We start from the raw sequence: 27,483 nt of genomic DNA on the forward strand, positions 1-27,483 counted from the left end.
AAACGGTAGTGAAGGAATCAGAAATAAAGATTTTTCACAAAAAGTGTCCTTATCACCAACTTTGAAGGCCAGCTTTCATAATCTAAAAATAAGAAATACTCACTATTGCTTGGTAATAGGCAGATCATGAGTTGTTGGTGGTGAATATACCAAATGAATACAGGCCCTATTAGCATAAATCTTACAGACATGCTTTGTACATAATGAATAAGCGGACAAGACATAATACAATGTGCTTTGGAAATATAAGGAGGCAATACAATAATACTAAATTATAAAAATGATCCTTTGTGGCTGGGAAGGTGACTAACAACTAACAGAACAAATCATTTCATATGGTCAGAAAGTGATAACTTAGGGCAAATGTGTGAAAATTGAAGAATACTGTATGAGTCTTCTGTACATTAAAAAATTACAGGAACTGGTGACTCTAACCCTAATCTCTGAACATCCCTGTTGGATACCTGTTCTACTCACAGCTGGTCCTCCTGGCCCCTTTCTCTAAAACTTAGGTCCAGCACTCAGTGCTTGCTTGTTCCAGAGCAGTCTTTCACTGCCCTACCCTTTGGGACACTCGCCCTGCTCTTTGAGGATCTATCCAAAACCCTTTGCTTTCTCCCCGGGTGCTCCTAACCTCCCCACTTCACTAGGACCCTAACAGTGCCATTTGAGACCTGGGGCTTATCACCTGTGTAGTATGCTTGTACCCCTCACCTCTAGTTGTCTCTGATTCCCTAATCTCAGCTTCTGAGAATCCAATTATAGGATCTGCTCACTCTAGAGAATTCCAGCTAGTCAGTCTACATTTGGTACTTTTCAATAGCTAACCTAGTAACACTTCTGGATCAGCAACTAATGAACTCCAGAAGTAACAGAAGTATTGCCTACCTGCTTCAAACTCTGCCAAGCCTTGATAATGACAAATGAAGACCAAATACCCCTTAACAAAGATGGACCAGAGAACCACACTAAAGTCCAACCCACAATCTAACTCCAGATGTTTAGGTTGCATTAAAAAAAAAAAACAAATAACATGAAGATCAATGTCAATATGTTTGCTTCAGAATTGTTAAGTCTATAATAATTGTTCCTAAAGAGATCAACTTAGATGACACATTTTTAGTTTTTTACTTAAGCTCTTTTATTATTATTATTTAATCTTTTGTACATCTAGTTGTTATTCCCCCCGTCAACCCTCCAACTGTTCCTCATCCCATTCCTCCTCCCCCATCTCCAAGAGGATGTCCCCAACCCACAAACCAACCCCCACCCCACCAGACCTCTCCACTCCCTGGTGTCTCAAGTCTCTTGTGGGTTATGTGTATCTTCTATCACTGAGGTCAGACCAGGCAGTCCTCTGCTGCATGTATTTCAGGGGCCTCATATCAGCTAGGATATGCTGCCTGGTTGGTGGCTTGGTGATATATCTCAGGGGTCCAGGTTTGTTGAGATTACTGGCCTTTCCATGGGGTCACCCTCCACCTCAGCTTCTTCCATCATTTTCCTAATTCAAACAAAGGGATACCTGGCTTCTGTCCACTGTTTGAGTGTAAATTATCTGCATCTTATTTTTTCAGCTGCTTGTTGTGCCTCTCAGCAGGCAACCATGCTAGGCTCCTGTCTGTAAGCACACCAGAGCATCAGTAATTGTGTCAGGCCTTAGACCTTCCCCTTTAGCTGGATCACAATTTCGCTAGTCTATCAACCTCCTTTCCCTCAGTCTCTTCTCCATTTTTATTCCTGCAGTTCTTTTAGACAGGAACAACTTTAGGTCAGTTTTTGACTGCATGATAACAATGCTATCCCTCTACTTGATGCTCTTTCAACTGGAGATGAACCCTACAAGTTCCTTCACCCCACTTTTGGACATTTCATGTAAGGTCCCCCCTTTTGAGTCCTGAGAGTCTCTCACCTCTCAGGTCTCTGATACATTCTATAGGGTTCCCCTACCTCCTACTTCCCAAGGTTGACTGTTTCCATTCTTTCTGCTGCCCCTCAGAGATTCACTCTTCTTTCTCCGCCTGCTTCCCACCAATACCTGATCATGTTTCCATTTTCTCCTCCCTATTCCCTTTCCCACATAGGTCCCTGAATCCCTCTCCCCACCTACCTCCCCAGTGATTGCTTTCTTCTCCCTCCCAAGTGAGATTGAGGTATCCTCACTTGGGCCCTTTGGCTTGTTAACCTTTTTCGAGTTCTATTGATTGTATCCTGGGTATTTTATATGTTTTTGGCTAATATCCACTTACTTATTAGTACATATCATGCATGTTCTCTGAATTAAAAAGAAAAGTGAAGAATATACTAAAGGAAACAAAAAAGAACATAAATATATGTTGGAATGAAGACCAAGAAATTATCACCTACTAAATGGAACAATATCTTTGTTAAATAAAAAGGGGAAGATATACCCCTGTACACCACAAATTTATTTAAATAGTATTCTTTTTATCTTTTATTTTAAAGTTTTTTTTTTAATTGGATGACAAGGAACTTTCTGCTGAGTCTCTATGGCGCTCTACAACTAGGCATACTTATACATAGCTGAAAGGGAAGGATCCACTTACTAGCATAAGGCATGATCCAGATTAGGTATTAAATATGGGGAAGAGGGCATATTTGTGTTTTTTTCTGCACGATGCTGAAGGAGCGTGGCAGCTGCCAGAGTGATGGGTGAAAAATGCTGATGCCAGGACAAAGAATGATGTTGAACCGTGAACTTGTTGAGTGCCCTGACAATAGTGACTGGAAAGCTGTATTGGACATAAGTTCCTGACCCACTATTGCTTACCTATACTCCTGATGGAACAAGCTGCCTTGCCTCAAGTTCTTAGAATTTATGGAACAGAGAATCAAAAGAGAAGTTATAATGCCTCTTGTATTGTTATTAAATGTGAACAGTTATTCAGACTCAATCATGTACTGGTCTAGAAATCAATCCAATATTGGTAATAACAGTCTTCATTTGGAAGCCTGTTTCAGGACACTTTCAGAGACATATATGGAAATTAGCTGCAGTTCTCTAGGATGAACATAGAATTTAATAAAGAGATATATACTAATGAAAAATGAAAACAAAATAAACATCAAAATGGAAAGTTTAGTAAGTCTAATTATGTATGGTAAGTAGAAAATACCACCAACTGAATGGTTCAAGTGGACAGCCTACTAACAGAGTTTACAAGCAAAGCAAAGGAATGAGCCCACTCAGTCAAAAAAAAAAAACCAAATTCTTTAACAACCTATAAATGGAACAGTAAGAGTCTTTGGGCACTATGAAAATCTTACCAGTCATGGTCATAGAAGGAGAAGAAATTTAGGCCAAATTACAGAAAATATTTTTAATGGAATCATAGAAGACATTTTTCAAACCTATAGAAATGCCTTAATGCAAAAAGCATATAGTCTTAGTTAGGGTTTCTATTGCTGCAACAAGATAGACAAAACTAGGAAAGAAAGGGTTTATTTGGCTTACATTTCCACATTGCTTTGTCCCTGAAGGATCTCAGGACAGGAACTCAAACAAGGTAGGATCTTGGAAACAGGAGCTAAGGAGTAGTCCATGGAGCAGTGATACTTACAGATTTGCTTCACATAGCTTCCTTAGCCTGACTCCTTATAGAACCTAGGACTACTAACCCAGGGATAACACCACAGACCATGAGATGAGCTCTCTGAAACTGATCACTAATCGAGAAAATGTCTTACAGCCAGATCTCATGGAGACATTTCTTCAACTGAGGCTACTTCCACTCTGATGACTGTAGATTGTGTCAAGCTGACACACAAAACCAGATAATATACAAAGGGGAACAGGAAAGAAATTCCACACACTATCTAATAGTCAAAACATAAAATACACACAACACAGAAAGGATATTTAAAGGTAAAAGGCAGAAATATTATACCATATGTAAATGTAGCCTTATAAGAATTATGTTTGTTTTTTTTCAATGAATAACTTAAAAGAACTTGTACCAAAGTCTTACAAGTTCTAAAAGACCAGAAATACCTCTCCAGACTGTGTCACAATTGACAGAGAAAAAAATAATTCCGTAATAAAAGTAAACTAAAAGAATTAATGACCTCAAAGCAGGTCCCACAGAAGATACTGGTAAGAATACTTTAAATTGAAGAGTAATTGTGTTGATGAGTCTTCAGAAAAGAAACAATGACTCTTCAATGATTAAGAAAAATAGGGCTAAGAAAACAAACAGTGAAAAAAATAACAAATTTAACTGAATAAATGTTTTTATTTCAATAACATCTTCCAGTGTCAACAGTCTCAACTTTTCTATCAAAGTATAAAAACCAGAAGACAAGATTAAAAACAGAATCTATACTATCTCTGCCTCCAAGAAATATACATCACCATCAAAGATATATAGTGTCTTAAAGTGAAAAGATTGGGAAAGGTATTTTAAGCAAGCGGAACCAGGAAATAAAGCAGAGTGGCTATTCTAATATCTGACAAATTAGGCTTTAAAATTAAATATGTAAAGGGTTATATCATCTATAGTATTTGGAAAAAATGTCTCAATTTCTAACAAATAGAAATATTTTCAACCTTCCCAGCTGAATTACTAAGTCTCATCATTATTTCAACTCATATTTAATAAAGTTCTCTGAGGCAGGGATTTGGAGAGGTGTAAAGAGATGATTCAGCAATAAAAATACTTGCTGTCTTCCTGAGGACCTAAATTTGGTTCTCAATATCCATACTGAATGGTTCACAACTACTGCAAATACAGCTGCTGGACATCTGATACCCTTTTATTATTTATGTGAGCAATGAATAGTATTATAATGTTTTCATTTTCTTATAAACTGTATTTTCTTAACTAATAATGCTGTAAAGTATAATTCTATTATTGCCTAACCACTTTAAGGTTATAAAAGATAAGTGTAGGGGGCTATTTATGCATGCATGTATGTATATATACGTGTGTGTGTGTGTGTGTGTGTGTGTGTGTGGTCAGATTAAAATTATTGGGTTACAAACATATATTTTGAAGGATAAAATCGTTCTTATTCGCTTCTAGTGAGCAGGAGTTTGGTGAACTTGTCTGTACTTAGTGCAAATTTAGAGGTGACAGCAGTAAACAGAACCATTGACATCAATATTCCAAGTAAAAATTAATGATTCTAAGGTTTTAGAGTAAAATTCATGATGCAACTACTGCTTTTTTTATAATATGTGAAAACATTCGTTTCTATATTTAGGTGGCAATTGCAACACTGAAAGGCAAACATTAAATTTCAGAGAATTTGGTTGTCTGTAGTTAATACATAGAAACGAACCTACTTTAATTATACTTCTTAAACTCTTCAACCTCTCTCTTCTAGCCCACCAACTAAAGGTAGAGGAGAAAGATGGTTAATAGGACAAGGGGGATATGGACCTGTTTACAAGTAGTTCTTCGGTAGTATATCAATCTTTGCTGTCAGGATATCAGCAGTCCAGTATAGAAGATCAAACACAAGTAATAGCCATATTCCAGTCAAATAAGCAAACACCAAACATAAAACAGTAGGAGAGGCTTGATGGAGAAGAAACCGACAGGCTCTACTGAGGCAGTGGAAGCAGCAATAATTAGAATAGCACAAAAATTTCCTTTGAGCTTTTTTCTCTACAATGTCACAACAAGCAAAGAACAGCGAAGACCAGCAAAGTGTTGCAAGGCAAACCAATGCAAGAGCATAATTCACTGTCTATTGGGTTCTACTTCTACTCTTTCCAAACATCATTTATCCTCTCAAGTGTCTGCTTCAGCAAAATATCCTTTCACACATCTGCCTCAGTGAAATATCCTCTCATAAGACAATTTCCAGAAAAATATCACATGACACAACTGAGTCTCCAAAGAAACCAGAAATTTCTACCTCATACTCCCATTTCTGTTTTAAAAAATTATTTTTTCCTCTAACAATAAGAACCTGCACATAATAGAAATAAATATAAAAACATAAAATTAACACTGGATGTCACATTTTAAATAGGTGACTATGTACAAAATGGTCAAACAATAGTATAATACAACATTAAATTTTTATCAATATATAATAATTCAAACAAAACCACCTTATATTTCTCAGTAAACAGTAATTTAAGCAAAGAACCTTAAATTTGTATCATTATACAACAATTAAACAAAACAACCTTTAATTTTTACTGATATACATTAATAAACTTTATTTTGTTTCTTCTCTGATCATAACCAATAACAGACTACCCCCCCCATATGACAACAGCCATAACACATGAAGTGACCTAAACTATTCATCCAAACTTAAGGAGCCTAACTGACAATCTATTTTTATAATTGTTTCCTGCTAAATTAGGGCAAAGAATTCCTGTTTGGGCCTCAAGAAAAAAGAATTGGTTAGTCTGTAAAAAGTTAGTTTATAGCATTTGTTGTCTGGTGTCTGTCCAGTCTAGGTACTATCCAATCTTTGTTTTATCAATTTGTTGGGTCAGGCATATAAATATATATACATATATATTATATACATATATTATATATGTGTATATGTATGGTATGAGTATATGTATATGCATATGTATATATGATTTATTGTAAATAGCTCATATTGTATATATACTTTATATTTTAACATGCAAAGGATTGTTTTATCTTATTAGAGCATTATAAGTTTTAATTTGTCTGAGTATCGCCATAATTGCAATTATTGTATAATTACTTACTATATGATCAATTGATGTATAATTATACAATTAGCCCTTTTAGAATTTAAAACAGCTGCCCACTAAAACACTGAGTACATATCAGTGGTATGGTTTGCATACATTTGTTTTCCAAATTCTACAAGACGAAAAACACCCATTGGCCATAAACCATTTCTTCTGGTTCCCCTAGGGTTACTACCAGCAGGTAACTGATTTTGGTTGTGTGGAATACATGCAGTACATTTTTTATTTTTTATTTTGGCTTGTTGACAATTTATAGAAAGAATTTTTTAACTTTTCTGATTAATATGATGTTTCTTGTGAAATTTTTGAGATTTTAAACACATTTTCTATTAACAATTGGTCAATTTCAACATTTCCTTGAGCTAATAGACCTGGCAAACCTGTATGAAACAGAATATGAGTAATACATAAGTGAGTAGTTTCTACTTCTGATGGCCTCTAGAAATTATATAATAACAAAGTTAATTATGAGTTATCAGGTACAATTCAGTGGTCTCTATGTGCAAAACAACTCTTTCTGCTTATAAAGAATCAGTAATTATATTAAGAAATTCAGGATGATCTAATAATAGCAAAAGAATTGCAAAGAATTTTGATTTTTGAACTGAGATAAATGACTTTTGATCCTTGGTTATTTTGTCTGATTTATATTCAGTGTTATTTATCTTGTTTGCATCAGTATAGAATTGTGGTGCTTCTGGAATTTGTGTTTTTACTATACACAGAAGAATCTAATTAGTTCTTTTTTATAAACTGTATTTGTTTGACTGGTAGGAAAATGAACTGAAGGCAAAATGACCAAAATACAATTCTATCTACATATGCATCTTGCAAAATGTGTCCTACAAGAGCTAATTTATTTTTGTTTCATCCTTTAGACATTTTGTACTGTTTAAATTTAAATCTCCTTGTAATATTTGAAAGTAATTACTTAACTCATATGTACTTAATCCAACTATAAGCCTCAGCCAGTTAATATCTCCCATTTATCTTTGAAAGTCACTAAGAGTTTGCAATTGGTCCCTACAGATATGTGGCTTTTGTTGTAGAATTTTTGTTGATTGATTTCATAAACCAAATAACTAAGTGAATCTCCTCTTTGCATTTTTTTTCAGGAGCACTCTTTAACTCCCAACATGGCGAAATTCGTTGTGATACTATAAACATATTCTTTAAAGTATCTCTGTCAGAATCATCCAACAAAATGTCATCTGCATAGTGATAAATTACAGAATGAGGAAATTGCTTATTAATTAGTTTTAATGGTTTTTCACAAAACATTGTTATAATGTTGAACTACTTATTATTCCCTATGGAAGTACCATCTAACAGTACCTTTTAATTGGACAATTGTTTGGAGTAGGTACTGAGAAAGCAAACCTTTTCCTCGCTTGCTTAAGCAAGGATATTGTGGAAAAGTAATTCTTTAGGTCAATTATTATTAAAGGCCATGATGTCTGTAAAAAAGAAGGTTTAAAAAAAGTTGAGGCTGTAAAGGAGTCATTTGTTGAGTTATTCTACTAACTGTTCTTTAAATCCATTAACATTCTCTACTTACTGGATTTTTTTTTTTTAAACAAAAACCTTTTGGGTTGGTAGACTTCTATATTTTGAGCCTCCACTTGTTCTTGTACCAGTTTCAAGTGCCTGAAATTTTTCTTTCGATATGGGCCACTGCTCTTTCTATACAGGGTATGTTTGATAACCATTTTAGGAACAAGGATGTTAGTATGTCAGCAAAAAATAAACTGAAAGTTGGACTGGTTCTAAGAAAAATCTTGTATACATGGAGATTTAATTCAGTTTTGGGTGATACATAATAAACCATAAAGATGTTCATATTTTTAATGTCAGAAAGATATGAATGTACCAAAATAGAGCATATAAGGAAAACTTTGGGCACTGGGTGCAGAGAAAGAATATATGAGGATGTGATACTGGGGCAGGGAAATGGTACTTTGAGGAAATGATACTTGAGCAATGAGAAGGTTGGAGAGCATATCTCTTAGATCCTAAAGAAATATCAGGAAGATAGAGCCCTAATACACATGCTTTAAAAAGATGGTGGTTTTGCCTGAAGTAAGGTTTTTGGGCTATGTCAGAGTTCTGAAGTAAAGAGAAACAGGTCAGGTAAAGCTTCCTGTTCTTGAACAGAGCCTCTTACTTTGAAGCCCATCTGCTCTGACACCATCAGCAACATAAAGATACAAAGAAAGCAGATGCTGAAAAACAACTATGAAACTTGTAGAAAGTATAGTTTAATAAGAATTCATTTTTCAGAAGTAAAAGATGTTTAATCCTTATATTCAAATATTATTTATGTACCAATAATGTACTAGTCTCTTAGTAAATGAATGGCACTGACCTTTAAGCATAACCACAGTCAGATTTCAAGAAGCTACTTGAAATCTGGCTAAGTGTGTGTTACAGGTGTCATTCAGAAATATTGATTCAGAAATTTCAGAATGGGAATATCTGTGCCCATTCTTTTCTGCAGTCCACTATGGCCAATTAAGGTCATGCATAGCCATAGTTTCAGTAATTATGTAGCTGGGTGATGTAAAATGTGGTTGCAGAGCAGTGGTTCAGTCTTCAGAATGCCAAGGACTTCTCTCTTGAACCTGCTTGTAACTAATGATACATTTTATCAAGTATATTTTTAATACTAGTGTTAATAACTGGAGAAATTAAAATAATAAACCTTACAAATGATAGCTAATAGGTAACGTGATTTGCTGAGACTGAGAAAAGTGTGCAGATATTAAGAAAATAAAAACTTAGGAAACAAGTATGGTGTAGAAATGAGCAAAATAACTTTATGAAACTGAACTTTGTTTTGCTTTTATACTGAGGATTCTTATAAAGTCCTTTTGAATCTCACAAAGAACATAATCCATTTGTGACTAGCCAGAAAGTTAGGCACAATAATGATTTGATCTGGTTATATAGGTAAAAATAATTAGTTTATATATAAGGATGGGCTTTAAATGAATCCATCTACCTCCAAAGTCAGGTTTATTCAATTGTATTCACTGCCCATTTCAGCAGCAATAAAGCAATTTTTCAAACAGACGAGTAGCCCTATACATAAGGTTTTTTTTAATAGAATGTCAAGTTTACTTTCCCTAATTTCACCTATTTATTTTTTACCCATTGTTTTATAATTTTATTTTTATATGCCAAAATGTTAGCTTTTCTTTAACTGATGTTCGTGTAAGTCTGAAATTTGCATAAGATATTACCCAAGGCTAGGTCTGAAGTAGTTAAGAGTTATTAAATCTCATTTAAACTTCTACATGATTTATATGCTTGTGATTTATTAATATATCACCTGGGAAAGTTAAGCTATTAGTTGTTTTATTTTCTAGATGTTAAAATGATAATAAAGATGGAGGCAAAATGCAGAGAAGTTTTACACACACGCACACACACACACACACACACCAGTGCACTAGCTGTCACAGGCTATGTAAAATGTACATTTTGCCATTCCCACCTCTCTTCACCGTATTTTTCATTCATTCTCTATTATTCCTAAATGGTTATTTTCCATCTTTTATATTTTGCACTATATTGTGTATGTTGTATTAAGAGCTTACTTTTTCTCTGATTTTAAAAACAGCTAAACTAAAAGTAAAATCTGTCCATACCAGAGCTGCATTCTTACAGATGATAGTACTTTCTCAAAACCACAAATATGAGACATTTCTGGGAACACATTCTTTATTTACTTTTTTATTCATTTATAATTTATAAAATTATGGCTATTTTAGTGTGACTCTGTATATGTGTGGGCATGTGTAGGTGTTTGAACAAACCAGAGCCACTGAACCACATAGAGCTGGAGTTAGAGGCACTTGTGACTCAATGGTTATGAGAACTAAGAACCACTCTACAAGGGAAACAATGTTCTTAATCATTAAGCCACTCAAACAGCCCCCAGTGTATTCTTTTTTTTAAGTGCTGGGATCATATTTAAAGCCTTACACATGCTATGTATGTGTTCTACCTGTGTATGTGTGTGTGTGTGTGTGTGTGTGTGTGTGTGTGTATGTGTATTTCTGACTAATAATTTTTTAATAGAATGTAAGGTATGAATGCCAAGCTTATTTCTGTGTTTCTGGTGACTGAACTCAGAGCCTTTCACACACTGAGAAAGAGCTTTGCTGCTGTACTACATCTCTAGCCCTCTATTTAGACTTAAAACCTTAGACATGTTCTTACTTTGTTGCCCAGGATGGTGCTCACTTCACTCTATTGCCCAGGAAAATTCAACGATCCTCCTGCTTCAGCTTTTCTACTAGCAGGATTACAGGCCTCAGCCATGAGGTGTCGCTTTATCAGAGTTTTCACTTTTTCTTCTTTGAGAGTTTTTGTGAGACCTGTAAAATCAGTTTTTGGAAATTTTTGTTAGTATGATATTTCACATTTCAACCAGACAAGAATATGAGAATATTTTTGTCAGAAACCTCTGAAAAAAAAGTTTCCTTGTTTCTGGGACATATCCTGAAGTGATAGCCTTACCATCTAGTCAACCAAAACTTAATGTTACTGCACTCAGAATGATAAATATCAGATGCTGTTCTCCTGGCCAGATGACAAATTCAAAGACCTATGTCATGAATACTTAGGATTTTTCTCTACTTGGTAGAATATTTGAAAGGCAACCTCTGCAAGGGCCTAATGAATGTGTAACAGTTCTGTACTATGCAATATATAATATAAATGTAAATTTATTAACATCCAAAGCATAAGTGTAAGAAATATTTCAACTGTAATTCAATGAAAAGAAAAAGACTTCCCAATTGATTCTAATTGCTATTTCTAGACTCACATTGGCAGTAAGTTTCTAAAATCTTACGAAAAGGTCACACACTTTTGAGTCTTGTTTAGTGGCTAAACTACAATTTCTGTGACTATCAATATGAAAAATAATTCTTTTTATAGATAGTTGTTTCCAACATAAATATCATAAAACATGCGATGTGTTGTCTATAATGCTCAACAAATATCTGTATTGTTAGTTTTGCACTTAAAGAGAAACAGTAATGATCAACCTTAAGTAAAAATATTTTTAGGTTTGTGAAATTAAAATAGAAAAATATTTTAAAATGTAACAGATTTTATCTTTGTTTTTGGAAACAACCAGTTCCAGAAGTTCAATAGACTCTATGCTAAGAATTGTATATGAAGCAGAATGTTTATTTCTCAATGTTTACAACTGCCATGTATAAAAATATTTAATAGGGGTCATGGAATTTATTTTGCTTTTTGATATTTACTAAAGTTTTCTCAGACTATTTAGCTTGCTTTCTTATAGCAAGTGTCACTTACAAATCTATATATAAACTTACAAGGTAGTAATCAAGTGTAGATAACTGCAATAGAAATCAACCTTTGGCTTCATTGATGTGATATATTCTCTGAGTAGAAGAAAGAAGCTGGAAACAACCACTTCTGATTACCAGAACTTTAAAGGTACTGTTTTTTGTTCTTTCCTGTACAGAAAAGGAAATTATATTGTTTCTTCTTATGACTGAATATTCTTGTGAGTTGTAACCTAAGTGAACAGACTTAGGAGATACGTGTAGTCTCATTGCCTTCTCAAGGACATATGTGAGTTGCATTTGATCATCGAACAGTAATACATGGTGTTCTAATTGTGCTGCCTCTCTAACTACAAATTTGCATCTACAATTATCATCGTGGGAAAACAAGGTGAGAATGTGAAATGAAGAAAGGCTGAGAAAACTCCAGGGGCTTTATTAGAGATATAAGCATGAGCTGTGGGTACCAAAATCCCAGAAGTAAAAAGCACCCATATTGATGAGCCCACTGATACATGCTCTCATTTCTAAAGTAGGAGGTCACACTGAAGAAAGTCAGAGAACTGTGGAGACAGGGCTAATTGAAAGGCTATCGAGAAAGAGTGCCAGGGAATATGATGATTTCCAGAAGTTAAAAAGTCAACAAAAGACACAAAGACAGTGCCAAAAGATAAATCTAGAAAATTTATCAAGACAATCCTGCTGTATTGTAATTTTTATTGTTAACAATAAAAATAACATACATGTCTATGTTAATAATAAACAACATTCTTTCTTACAGTAAAATATACAAAATGTAGTAGCTTAAAACCATTCTATGATTTGAGACACAACTCCAAATATTAAGTATACACTAAAACTAAGACTTTTATCTATAATAGAACATTTATAATCTGCATACATGTAACAATGGTATAATTATTAGTTATTAAAATCAAACTTTCTATTTTTAATAAAAAAATCTGACTGCACTTTGACAGGAGTCACCAAAGGCATCATCTGATGATGGGATAATCTCTTGTGATGTTCTGAGAATGAGAACTCATAGTGCTCCTAACAGTAATGTGTAGCCTGCAACTGCTCAGGAGACATTCAGAGAAAGCAAGAGAAAGTATTTTCAAAAAAAAAAAAAGAGAAAGAATACCCGTTTGTTAGTAAATGCCAGTGATATGAATAATCTAACCTGAAGAACTATATTCCAGTGTGAGTAGATGAAAGGAACATGATCAACATGGTAGCAGAAAGTAAATTCTGTGTTGTGCTGTACTGAGGTAACTAGTAAGATTTGTACATGTATGCTACAATAAATAAGATCACATTCACAGTATTCCTGCTCCAGTCTTATAAGTATATTGGCTAAGAATAATGTACTATTTTAGGAGATGTACATACTGAAATTATTTAGAATTCAATGAAATAAACTATTAAATGAGAAGTATATATCTTATAATGGTAATCCTCATAACCTTCAAAAATATATTGTACAAAGATAATATTGAGCATATATATATATATATGTATATATGTGTATAATAGCTTATGTATAATAATTGTTTTAATACTAAAATATTCAGTAAAAATGCTAAGCCATATATATATACATACATATGGAAGATTTTCTCCCTTAGAGTTTCTTCAACTCTCAGGACTTTATTCTCACTTTTCCTTAATAAATGAATGAATATTTGCTAAACAATAAAAAGAACAAAGAGTACCTAAACATTGCTGAGAGAACTTGCAAGGAAAATAGTCCCTGTACAACACTGGAAACCTTGCCTACTAGATTGTGTGGTTGGGTGTGAGACTCCATGAAGCTTCTAAAGCAGCTCAGGGACCTCTCTGGCCACTCTCACCAGGGTGCTCTAAGAGGCTCATTGAGGGAAGCAACTCAGACTCACTTTTGTCAAAATAAGTACAAGAGTTACAAGAATGCTTCTTTCAGAATGCCAGAGTCTGCCTCTCTGAAGAAAAAGGTGAAAAATCTATTTAATTTTGGCTTATTCTCTAATATTCACCGATTTGCTTCTCTCAGCCTGTGTGAAACATTTTGAACATTTTCATCATTACCTTCTCGGCTGGAGAGAAAATAGGGTTTAAATATATGTCAGATATTAGACTTTATTGTCATTCCTTTCTCAGAAGTGAAAAAAAATCTGGAAATGTAAAAATAAATACCTATGAAGCTCCATTTAGAACTTACAGTTACTGACATTTTGAGGCTTAAAATTTGTATAACAGATTTTCTTCTACTTAAAGTTGAAAATTATACTGTCCTATTTAACAGTCTTTTCCTAACATAATATATTTCAATTGTGGATTACCCTCCCTCTTCTTCTACTTACTCTTCATCACCCAAAACAGTCAGATTCACTTCATTTCTGTCTTTCATTAGGTTTCTAAGGTATAATAAAAAATATATAGTAAGATTAAACAGTAACTAACACGTGGGAATTTTACAAAAGAAACAACAGAAAGAGAGCACAAAGTGAGCCACAGGAATCACAGATTCACTTGTTCACACACTCAAGAATCCCTTAAAACCACCAATTTGGAAGTTATATGCAGAGAACCTGCTACAAAGCCTGGCATGCCCTCTGCATACAGCCTCAGTCTCTGAGAATTCACAGGAGTTTTGATCATGTTGATATACAAGTCCTTGCTCTCCTGGTGTCCTCCATCTCCTCTAGCTATTATGTTTTTCTCCCTTCTCATCCCAGGTGTTCTCTACGCTCTGAGAGAACAAATTTGATGGTGATATACTATTTAGGGTTTCAAGATGTCTGCACTTTTTGCAAATATCTGGCTGTGGGTCTCTGTATTCTCATCTGCCTGTAGAAGGAAGCTTATCTAACAATGGCTTTACAAGACTATGTGACTACTGACCTATGTGCATAACAGAATATCATTAGGAGTCATTTTTATTGCTCCAATTTTATTTTTCAATTTTATTTAATCTACAGTTATTTTTTAGGACAGTATTTGGGTTTACCATAGGTCCCAGGGCTACTTAGTCTCTGTTTGTTGGCCAGACAGGCAGGACACCATTGTAGAACAAAATGTCTCTGTCTGGGTTATTCTTTATTTTTCTCCTTTGGTGGCATGAAGAGTACCTTCCTGAACCAAAGAGGCTCACACGTAGTGGTGATGGCTCTATGTAAGCATAAGTTCAACATCTCTATGTGCAATGAATTGTGTAGGGTAGTCTTCAGCAATGTGGCCTTACTTTCAGTGTGTAGAGAGCAAACTCTGAGAGCGTACAGTCATCATAAGAGCCTAGGTGCTTTGGAGATTCACATGAAGCACCTTTAGCTAACAACCAGATCATATTTAACACAATTTCAGTACTGAAAGTTTCACTTGATAATATGAAATGGCTAGTTGGAACTGTCTTTTCATTATTTGGTGATTTCATTTGATCGCCTTCATTTATGTACATTATTTTAGGCAGTTTCTACTGTATTTGGACCCTTCAAATTCCTCTTAATCTTAGCTGTCTCTCCTGTATTCACTTTCACATCTCTCTTATCTCACCTCTGTCTCTACTTGATGTCCAGTTACAGTGTCCCTCCTTGTCCATCCATGAGTTTCTATTCTATGTCCCTTTCTTAATGAGATCTATGTATAGTTACTTATGTAATATCTACCTTCTATGCTTCTATGGATTGTAACGTGGTGATCATTTACTTAATAGCTAATATCAACATATAAGCAAATATATACCATGTTTACCTTTCTGTTCTACGATACTGTATTGCCTTAGTTACAGTTGCTATTATTGTAAAGAGATATCATGACCACAGTAAAATTTATAAAGGAAAACATTTAACTGCAGGGGGCTTATAGTTCAGAGGTTTAATCTAATATCTTCATGGCAGAAAGCATGGCGGCACACAGGCAGACTTGGTGATGACAAGGTAGCTAAAAGTTCTACATCTGGATCAACAGGCAGCAGAAATAGATTATGAGCCACTAGGCCTTGAGCCTCTGAAGCCTTTAGGCCCACCTTCTGGTGACACACTTTCTCCAACAAAACCATACCTTCTCCAACATACTATACCTTTTTTTTTTTGCTTATTTTTTTTTATTGGATATTTTATTTACATTTCATATGTTATCCCCTTACCCCATCCCCCACCCACCCGGGAACCCCCCATCCCCTTACCCCTCCTCCTTCTTTTCCGTGGATGTAACCCCCACCTACCCCCCCACTCCCACTTCCCCACCCTCAATCCATATTGTCCTATGGGGACCATTTTTATTCAATGCAGGACACTCAGAATGTTTTCATTTCTTTGTTTGTATGTTTGTTTGTTTGTTTGTTTCACCATGAGGGCTTTTTATTATTTTCAATATTTAACATGGGATATTTCTTCTTTTTTAAATTTTTATTATTTTATTGGCTATTTTATTTAAATTTCAGATATTATCCCCTTACCCCAACCCACCCCACACACAGTAACCCCCTATCCCATCACCCTTCCTCATGCTTCTATGAGGATGTGCCCCCACCTACCACTCCCCCACTATTTTCTAGTTTTATCAATTTGTGTGCAAATTTCATGAGCCACTTTTAAAACAACTGAGTAGTATATACAATTGTGTAAATAAATCACATTTTCTTTATCTATTCTTCCACTGAAGGACATCTAAGTTGTTTTCAATTTCTAGTTATTTTGAATAGAGCAGAAATAAATATGGTTGAACACATGTCATTAAGGTAGTATTATGTTCTTTGGATATATGCCCAGGAATGATATAGTTGAATCTTGAGGTAGATCGATTCCCTTGGTTGTGAGAAAGCACCACACTGATTTTCACAGTGGCTATACAAGTTTACAATTGTACCACGAATAGATGAGTGTTCCCCTTACTCAATATCTTCTTCAGCATAAGCTGTCACTTGTTCTGTTGATCTTGGGTGTTCTGAAGGATTTAAATGAAATCTCAAACTACTTTTGATTTGCATTCTCTGTTAAGGACGATGCTTATTTATTTAAGTATTTTTCAGCTATTTGAGTTTTCTTTGTTGAGAATTCTCTATCTAGATCTGCGTCAGATTTTTAAATTGAGTTAGTTTTAGTTTTAATCCTTAGTTTTTAATACTTAATTTAATAATTATGGACTTTTTACATATTTTGGATTTTCACATATTCACCTTCTGTCAACTGTATAGTTCTAAAAATCTTTTCTTATTCTCTAGACTGATGATTTTTGGTGAATGAAGGTATTCTTTGTCATCCAGAAGGTTCTCAGTCATAAAGTCTTATTTTTTAAATTGATGATCATAGTGCCAGTTCATTGTGTGATCATTTCTGAGGATCAAGCTTTACAGTATGTTAAGTAACTACTCTATTCAAGATGTAATCGAATTTAGGATTTGACCTCATTTATACCTTGGGTTATTTCACATCATGAATTATCTATTGAAGAATGCAGCTCCTATATGTTATAAAGTTGGAGAACACAAGTTCCTTTCAAATCCTTCTCCATTAAAATTCTACCACATATCAGACTAGTTCTTCAAGGATGTCATAAATGTCTTTAGTGCTGATGACAATAAGATGAAGTCATACATAAAAACAGTTTATGCTTTATGCAGTGTTATAAAACAAACTAAAACAATGGTGTAACCTGAAAATAACAAAGAAGCCTTAATACCATTTAATGCATTGATCATTAGAGTTGTTCTGTGATGATAAAAGTTTTGTTAAATATTAAAATCTCTCTTACTAGCATTTATAATATACTTAAACTAAAAATATCACCTAGAACTATAAGTTTGAAGAAAACAAACATTGAGAATTAAAATTTTATTTCTTTTTAAGTTACTTTTGTAGTAGTTAATATTTATTATCAATTTATTAGAAGCTATAATCACTGAGAAATATACATCTCGGCATGATGGTCAAAAGGTTTTGTGATTAGGATAGTTAGGAGGTCTTACCCTAAATATGAACAGCACCAACGCATGAGGCATTTTGTTATCAAGGAGAAAATTAAGACACTTATCAAATACAGTTTAGAATATAATTGTCACCATGTAGCATTATATTTATATGAAATGAGCATGATTAATTTAAGAGAATGTTGTAAAATTTGAATCTATTCTTTCTAGTATTCTATATTATGAGCAATCTAGAAGACATCATTAAATGTAAAGTACTCTGATGGTTACCCCTTCCTCAAGGCATCCTTTTCATTACAACTACCTTTTACATTCCCACTTAAATGTTTGCCTTCATTCATTTCTTAAAGGTGCACATGTAGATTACCTTCTTTGAGTTCACTGGGAAGTTTTGTGACCGTTTTCTGTTTAAGTTCGTAATGAGCTTTCCTCCCGAATGAGTTGTCTCATCAGCATTATACATTTACTAATCATTTTATCCACTTTAACCAATCATTAGAATCTAGAGCAAATGTCACAGTCACATTCTTCTTTCATCTAGCAGATCCACCAGCTAAGTTAATATTGATTAATTTATGGAACCGCAGCATTTACTGGATAGAAAAACTACTTCTTTCACTCCAGAAACAATCCTTCCTCTTAAGCAACTAATTTCCAACTGTACCATGAAAGACATTTTGATGATTAATGCTGTCAACTGTAGAATTACCTAGGGACAAACCTTTGGGAAGGTCTGTAAGGAAAGTCTAGATTAAGATTATTGAAGCACGAAGACACACCCAGATAGGGATCTACTGTTCTATAGATGAGAGCCTTAGACGTTATAAAGATGACAATGAGCTAAACATGGGATTTATCACTATTTTGTTGTCTGAATCTCCAATTTGATGGGCCAAACCACCAAATGCTGAATCAAAATAACACCTTTATTTTCTTAAGTGTTTTTTAAATATTTTTTTCACACCAATCAAAAGTAAATAAATAAATAAATAAATAAAAGTAAGTACTGTAAAGGCTTGATATTGAGGAATGTGATCATTGCCTTGATAAACCTCACCATGTGGTTCTGGGGCCCTACAGAGTAAAAAGTCCAAGTTCAGGACTTGAAAATTCACCAATCACCACCCTGGAAAGCTCCACCCTAGAAAGCTACCCAAGTCCTCAACATATCCAGTATAAACCTGTTGTTCTGCTCAGTTCTCTAATGCTTCTCACCCCAACAGAGGCAGACACCCTCCTGTGTTTTTCCCTCCCAATAAATCTCTTATGTGAGGTTTGTTGTATGGTGTGACTTTGTTTTAGTCCTTTGCTCCCAACTTCTAAAATATCTTTCCATCAGAGCAGTAACATTTATATTGGTTCCATGACTCAGACAGGATGGTGCCTATGTTCTTGCTAAGGGTCTAAGCTGTACTGGGACCTTCTTCACTCCACCTTCAACCAATTCACCTTCTGACACACTGATCACTTGACATTCCATCCACCAGTGGCAAGTGGGTAACTTTCCCCTTTGTTCATTGTAAACACTTCCCTGAATCTGAGGAAGTGACCACTGAACATCCGGCATGACTCTGGTACTCTTGGAGTCAGAGATAGCCCCATTCACAGTCTTTTTTTGTTTGTTTGTTTGTTTTACTTTTTTGCTTTAATTTTCTTTATTGTGCCTGTAAACATTCTACTACTGACAACCCCTGCTCTAGGATCTTATTGTGAGGTCCTAGAATGAAAGGACTGTCATTAACTCTATAATACTGTTACCAAAGATGACTGGCTTCTACTACAACACAGTCTTAAAAGCTATTGCTGGCCCTCTTTACCTGGCTTTACACTTAGAGCCACAATCCTGCAGTTTCCTTAGGCTAAACTGAGCTATTGTGCTTCCTTGCCCTTTTCTACCTTCCTTTTGGAGCTGCCTATAATCTAACTGCTCCACTAGGTCTTCATGGCTTTTCTGACTCTTTCCTGACCCTTTACTGTAGATGAGATCACCCCTTCCACCTCCCCATTTTTTTTCTTACAAAAACCCTGATACCAGGTACCAAGTCTCTGCCCTGGCTGGGCCAGGCTATGCCTCTTACCCATGTTGAGTGTGGTTATGACCCACTAAATGGCTTGGTCCTCATTCAGCTCTCCCAGATTACTGATGACACCCTTCACTACAGGCCACAGTGACATTTTTCTTTCTATTTCGCATCCATGGAATGTCTTGCTTACCCACTCATTCCCCTTTCAGAAAACCTCCAGCCTCCCTGACACCTAACCTGAGAGGCCCTAAATCTATTTGCTTTTATAATCAAATTAGGTCTCAATGCCACTAAGATATTCTATACAAAGGACCCTAATGGCATTCCCAATTCCATATATATATATTTCTCTACAGGCTTTCTTAGTTTTTTGTGTGGTCACTCCCAGATACACTGTGTAAATGTCTTGATTTGTAAGTTACCATTGCTGGATCTGTAAATTACTGCAGGGTAGGAGCCAGGAGCTAGACCTAATATGAAGGGGAGAAAGCAAGGAATAGGTCAGCTGCAATGTGAACACACCATGTATACACTCATCCCTGTCTGGTGATTTCTCATCTCCCTTCTGCAGCATCCTCTGTCTATAACCAGGGCTCAAATTTTTCCTACCTCTAAGCATACTTTGATTTCAGCTTACTGAATTCTGTTTTACAGGGACTCAGTTAGGTGTTGGAGTCTTTTAGCTATGAGTAGCATTAGATTGCCATTTTATGCTGTCCTACAACAATTAAAAGCTGGCTCTGGAATTGGGGTACGGTTCTACCTCCTCTAGACCCAAGCATGCCTATTTAAAAGGTTTCCTCTAAAATCTCTGTCCCATATTCAGCAAACCATCTGACTACATGACAGAGAATGGAGATAAAATAAAACAAAGGGATATACTATTTCTAATAGGGACTATAATTACTCAGTTCATACTCTTTTTGGTTTGGATTCAACTCTCTAAACCGTTTGCTAACATATAAAGTTTGAATTAATATTTGTAAGCATATTGGATATGATAAAAATAAACTCAAAAATCTGTAATAAAGGGGTTAAATTAAAACTTGTTAACACCAGGGTCGATAGTTAAAATCTATATATAGGTGATGTTAAAGGAAACATATGGCTGGCTACCATATTAGCTGCTGCAGTCCCAGGGACATAGAAGCAGCCATGTGGCTAACAGCCATCTTTGCTAGGGTTAAAAAGGATGAATTTTGCCATGTGACTTCACCCACATCTTGATTAAAAAAATGACCACACAACAAAAGCCAACCAAGAAAAAATAATTCCTCCTAGCTGTGAAGCCCAAGTCAGATGATTTCTCCACTAATTTCAAAATGCAAATGAGCCTCCTCCTTACCAGCCTTAACCATAGCCTTTTAACTTCTCTCTTGCCTCTTCAGTCTCCCTCCTCAGTGACATGCTGCTCAAATCAATCCTCTCAGGCATCAAATTCCTGTCCACTGACCTCTTTGTCCTCTTACTATTCACTCCCACTTAGTCATAGGACCCTTTTACCTCTCCCAGCTGGCCTAAACCAGCCATGGTTCTCCTTATATGGGAGGTTGCTTGCTAAATGGCTTGGCCAGTGTACACATCCCTTTTCATTAAGCAAACTTTCAAATAGAAAAGAGACCCTGCTAATTCTTTCACCTTTTAAATAGAATTCCAGTATATTATCCAATCTTATAACTTACCTTACATGATGTCTATAGGATTCTCACCAACAATTTTCTCTACAAGGAACATAATAAAGTCTGAAACCATGATAGGGTACCTGCAGACGAAATCCACCAAACTAATGCCACCCCCTATGACTCAAGAGAGGCAGCCGCTGACTGGAACCCTGAATGGAATACCCCTGGGGAAATCCTTGCTAAGGATCAATTTATAATTTGCCTTCTTTCTGGTCTCCGCAAGGCTACCCTTAAAGTGTCAAATTATGAAAAAGTCCAAGAGTTCATCCAGGACAAACACAAAAATCTGTCTCAATTCCTAGACCACCTTACAAAGACCCATTTACACTTCCACAACCTGGATCCCAAGTCCTCAGATGGAAAACAACTTCTTATGATCGGCTTTTTATGCCAAAGTTTCCCTAACATTGGGTCCACATTAAATATCTGGAGAGGAGACACCTAACTACAGAGTCAGAAGTCTTAGCCATGGCCTTCTAGTTCTACTATGAGACAGATCAAAAATTCTCAAAACAAAAATACCTGATACTGCCTCAGGCCTTTCAACCAGCCATAGCAGAATCTCTGGGCCCCTGTTTAGATACAGTTAGGGGGATCATTAGGCCCTGGTATCCCTAAACTCTCACAAACCATTCTGCTCATGCTCATGTGTAGCTCTGAAGTATGGATGTTTAATATCAAAGAGACTTCTACCTCTAATGGAATAGCCTATCCTGATAAGGTTGCAAAATTCATTCAGATCAGGTTGTCAGTGGCTGATTCAGTTTCTTAAAATTCCCTTATTTGTCTTTCCTTCACCTGGACTTATCCCCATGCCTGTTTTCTCTATGGTCAAAAGGAAGATTACTGTAAAAGTGGCCAGAAACTTATAAAAGTTACAAATATTGTTCCTGTAAATGCCATGTGACAAATCTAGGCCATCCTAATTACATATAAGCTACTGAATAATACTGTGCCTGGCCATTTTGGAGAGTGCTGGTTGTTTGCCTCTCCCAGGTCAATCACAGTACTACCATTTGTAGCCTCACCCATGAGACTACTAGACTCTCTCAGCTTACCTCTCGTTAACTGCTCTGAGCCAAATACCACTACTACCTCCCACCTCTTATCTCTCCCACATCTCTATCTTGGGTAATGCCAATTGTTTTAAGCCTCAGAAACATACGTTTTGTACACACTGGATCCTTTAGACTGTAATAATACTTTGACTTATATACAATCATGCAGTCCTTGTGTCTGTACATGTACAATGTCTAAATCCTCTGTGGTACTCAGTTTAAACCTAGGTGATCTGAGACTTATACCTTCATGTTTCTTTCTCCAAAATTAGGAGTGGTACCCGATGAAGAACTCTCGATGATTCCCATCACAGGGTTTATAGTAGAGAGGCATGACAAATGAGCAATTCAGATCCTATCCTTTCTTGCAGTCTCGGTACAAGTGCTGTCACTACTACAGCAGTGGGCTAACTATTTCCTTAGCCTTAAACCTGAATTTTCATCTAAGTTCATCCAGGGTCTCCAGTGGGTGGCTCAAATCATCCTTAACCTCTCGGGCCAAAGAGAATCATTGGCCATGATAGTGTTACAAAACAAGCAAGTCTTAGATTTAGTAACAGCAGAGAAAGAGATTGTCTTTGTTTCTTCCTCAGAAAGGAATATTGCTTCTAAGTCAACTGGTCATGTATAATAGAAAGCAAGATCCATCAACTCCAGATGGATCTCCAAAACATAAAGAGCTCAATGTCTCTAGCAAACAGATCATTGACAGTCCAATATAGATGCGGATATTAACATTCTTAACCCCATTTCTCCTTTTATTAATCTTGCTAGTAGCACCCTGCTTTATAAACTTCTTGTATAGATTTAGTCAAAAATATATCCAGAAGATTTCTAACCAGATTTTTTATCAATTGCTATTACAGGATTACTGGCTCCTGGCTACCAGGCCAGAGACCTAGGACTTCCAATTGTACCCTGAAATTAAAGGTCAAGTTCATCCCAAGAATGTTGCTGCCTCCATTCAGCAGGGAGTAGTCTAATGATTATGTCACTCCTTTCCTGATCATTGTTCAATTTTCACTAATTCATAGAAAAGGGGGCATTATAAGCCCCTAAGGCAGTAGAGGCCAGATTCTACCCACAGAACACTCTAATTTCCCTAATGGTCAGACTCGGTCCCTGCCCTACAGAGTAAAGTGTCCAAGCTCTGAAATTGAAAATTCACCAATCACCACATTGGAAAACTCTCCAGCAACCCAGCCAAGAGATTCTACATAAACTCTGTCTTTTGTTCAGTATTCTGCTTTTCTTACTCAGCAGAGGTAGCCACTCTTCTAGGATATTTTCCCCTCCCAATAAATCTTTTGTGTGAGGTTTGTTGTATGGTGTGATTTTCTGGCTTTCCTTGGCTTCCAACAGCCAGGATATCTGAGTTCTGGCTCATGAGTTTAAAGAGGGGAGCTAGGACTTTATTGGTTACTGGGCTACATGTTATTCTTATTATAGTCTAGCAAAGAATCTTTTTGTACCTTGTTCAATTCCTGACAACTTGAGTGAGATTAAACTCAAAATAAATGGATTCATTTGCTTGGTGGAGAAAATATCAAGACAATAGCAGTCAGGCAGTGCAATGGTTACTTCACTCTTCTTGTAAGCAAGTCTACATTAGGAAGAACAGCAAAGGTTGCAACGAGGTATAGAACCTGTGCTATTTGGCATAGAAACTAATTTAAACAAGGTGGGTACTAAGAACACCACTATAATTATTTTTACAATTCACATCATTCAAGAGATATCAAGACTACGTGCATTGAAAACTACAACTTTTCTTGGAAATACTAATGTCTTTGAAAAAAGAAACCCTAAACTCCATGTGGTCTGTGAATTGTATCTTGGGTATTCCAAGCATTTGGGTTAATGTCTACTTATCAGTGACTGCATACCATGCGTATTCTTTTGAGATTGGGTCACCTCACTCAGGAAGATGCTTTCTAGTTTCATGCATTTGCCTAAGAATTTCATGAATTCATTGTTTTTAATAGCTGAGTAGTACTCCATTGTGTAATTCTATCACATTTTTTTTGTTTCTCTTCCTCCATTGAAGGACATCTGGGTTCTTTCCAGCTTCTGGATTTATAAGTAAGGCTGCTATTAACATATCATGTCTCTTTGTTATATGGTGGAACATCTTGTGGGTATAAGCCCAGGAGAGGTATAACTGGGTCCTCAGTTAATATTTTGTCCAATTTTCTGAGGAACCACCAGTCTGATATCCAGAGTGGTTATACCAGCTTGCAATCCCATCAAAAATGGAGGAGTGTTCTCTTTCTCCACATCCTTGCCAGTATCTGTGGCACTTGAAATTTTGATCTTATCCATTCTGACTGGTGTGAGGTGGAATCTGAAGGTTGTTATGATTTGTGTTTCCCTGATGACTAAGGATCCTAAAGATTTCTTTAGGTACTTCTTGGCCACTCAGTATTCTTCAGTTTAGAATTATTTGATTATTTGAATTTTAATAGGGTTATTTGATTCTCTGGAGTCTAACTTCTTGAGTTCTTTGTATATATTGGCTATTAGCCCTCTATCAGATGTAGGATTGGTAAAGATCTTTTCCCAATCTATTGGTTGCCATTTTGTCCTATTGACAGTGTCCTTTGAAATTTTATGAGGTCCCATTTGCCAATTCTTGATCTCAGAGCATAAGCCGTTGGTGTTCAGTTCAGGAAATTTTCCCCTGACCTCAGATGTTCAAGGCTCTTTCCCACTCTCTTCTCTATTAGTTTCAGTGTTATCTGGTTTTGTGTGGAGGTCCTTGATCCACTTGGACTTGAGCTTTGTACAAGATACAATTCACAGATCACATGAAGATCAAGAAGAAGGAAGAACAAAATGTGGGTGCTTTGATCCTTCTTAGAAAGGGGAACAAATTACTCATGGGAGCAAATATGGAGACAAAGTATGGAACAGAGACTGAAGAAAGGCCATCCAAAGACTGCCACACCTGGGGATCCATCCCATATATAGTCACCAAATCCAGACCTTGTTGTACATGCCAAGAAGTGCATGATGACAGGAGCCTGATATAGCTGTCTCCTGAATGGCTATGCCAGAGCATGACAAATACAGAGGCAGATGCCCATAGGCAATCATTGGACTGAGCATGGGGTCCCTAATGGAAGAGTTAAAGAAAAGACTGAAGGAGCTGAAAGGATTTGCAACCCTATAGGAAGAACAATAATATCAGCCAACCAGATACCCCAGAGCTTCCAAGGACTAAACCACCAACCAAAGAGTACACATGGAGTGACCCATGGCTCCAGCTGCATATGTGGCAGAGGATGGTCTTGTTGGGCACGAATGGGAGGAGAGGCCCATGATCCTGTGAAAGCTAGATGCCCCAGTGTAGGGGAAATTGAAAGTGGGGAGGCAGGAGTGGGTGGGTGGGGGAACACCCTCACCTAAGCAGGGGAGGGGGGATGGGATGGAGGGGTTGTGGGGAACCTGAAAAACAGATAACATTTGAAATGTAAATAAAGAATATATTCAATAAAAAAGTCTTGAAAGCAAAAATAAAAGGATCATGTTTGCTGCACAAGAAAAAAGAAAAAGAAATAAAAAAGAAAGCCTAACCTTTGAACTACTCTAGCCTCTTGCTTGAAAATAACTCCTAGGCAAGTGTTTCCCCATAATGATCGTGGAAGGTAGACATCAGCCAAGAGTAACAAAGCACAATATAGGCATAAATTAGCAACATTATCCAGTGGTACTGGTTCTGGTATATGTGATAGATGAAAAAGGAAGGAGGCCATGGAGGTTTATGCCAACCAACTCTTGCTACCAGGCAATGTGTGGCTCAGTTGGAGTCCATATAAGTGACCCCAGGGGCTACTGCATGAACTGGGGAGGAGTAACTAAAGTTGTGATAGATATCTCAAGGTGCTAGGACTGTGAGGCATCTGCCAAGGATAGGTGTACAGAATAAAACACTGTAAGTGAAGGACAGCTGCATTCAGCATATTTGGGAGTCTTTTGTAACCCATACTAATCTATTATGATATCTATTCAGATATCTAACATGCAACTGTAGGACTTGATATTTTTTCTACAGGGATTTGGACTTCTGGTGACAAATGTTTTATTGTTTTTGCCTCATTCCCTCTTTTTGGAGAAGGATTGTTTACTCTTTGCTGTAGAATAAGGGAAGCATATAACTTGGAGCTTTTGTTTGCTTGTTTATTTGTTTTGTTATGCTATTGTGGCTCATATTTAATGACTGTCTCAATGGCAGATGAAACTTGGACTCATACTTTTGTACAGATTGGGAAGGATTAAAGTATATGGGGATTTTAGAAATTGAGGTAAGTGCATTTTGCATTACAAAGTGGTCATGAATGTGTGAGAATAAGGTTTAAGAAGTTATGAACTTTCTTTTTTAAAAACAAAAGTAATACACACACATGTTAGTGTGTCAAGTTGTCAAAGAGTATACCTAGTGTCACCTAGAAAACAAACCACTCAAACAGTTTTCAGGTAAATTTTTAGATTTGGGTTAACTAAGATAGTAAGATCCACTCTAAATATAGGTGACATCTTGCCTTGGGATAGAATTTTAGGAAAGGGGATAACATCTTAAATGTAGATAAATGAAGTTTCCAATAATAATAATAATAATAATAATAAAAACGGAAAACGGAACTGGCTATTGCAGTCGAGCATTTGAAACTTTTTTTCAGCAATTTAACATTACCCATATTACTGTGATTCGTTATAATTGTCAAGGACAAGGGGTTGTGGAAGAGGCCCATGGAACTTTAAAACAATATCTTCAT

This window comes from Grammomys surdaster, unplaced genomic scaffold (genome assembly GCF_004785775.1).
Source record: "Grammomys surdaster isolate TR1022 unplaced genomic scaffold, NIH_TR_1.0 97, whole genome shotgun sequence".
Classification (NCBI taxonomy): domain Eukaryota; kingdom Metazoa; phylum Chordata; class Mammalia; order Rodentia; family Muridae; genus Grammomys; species Grammomys surdaster.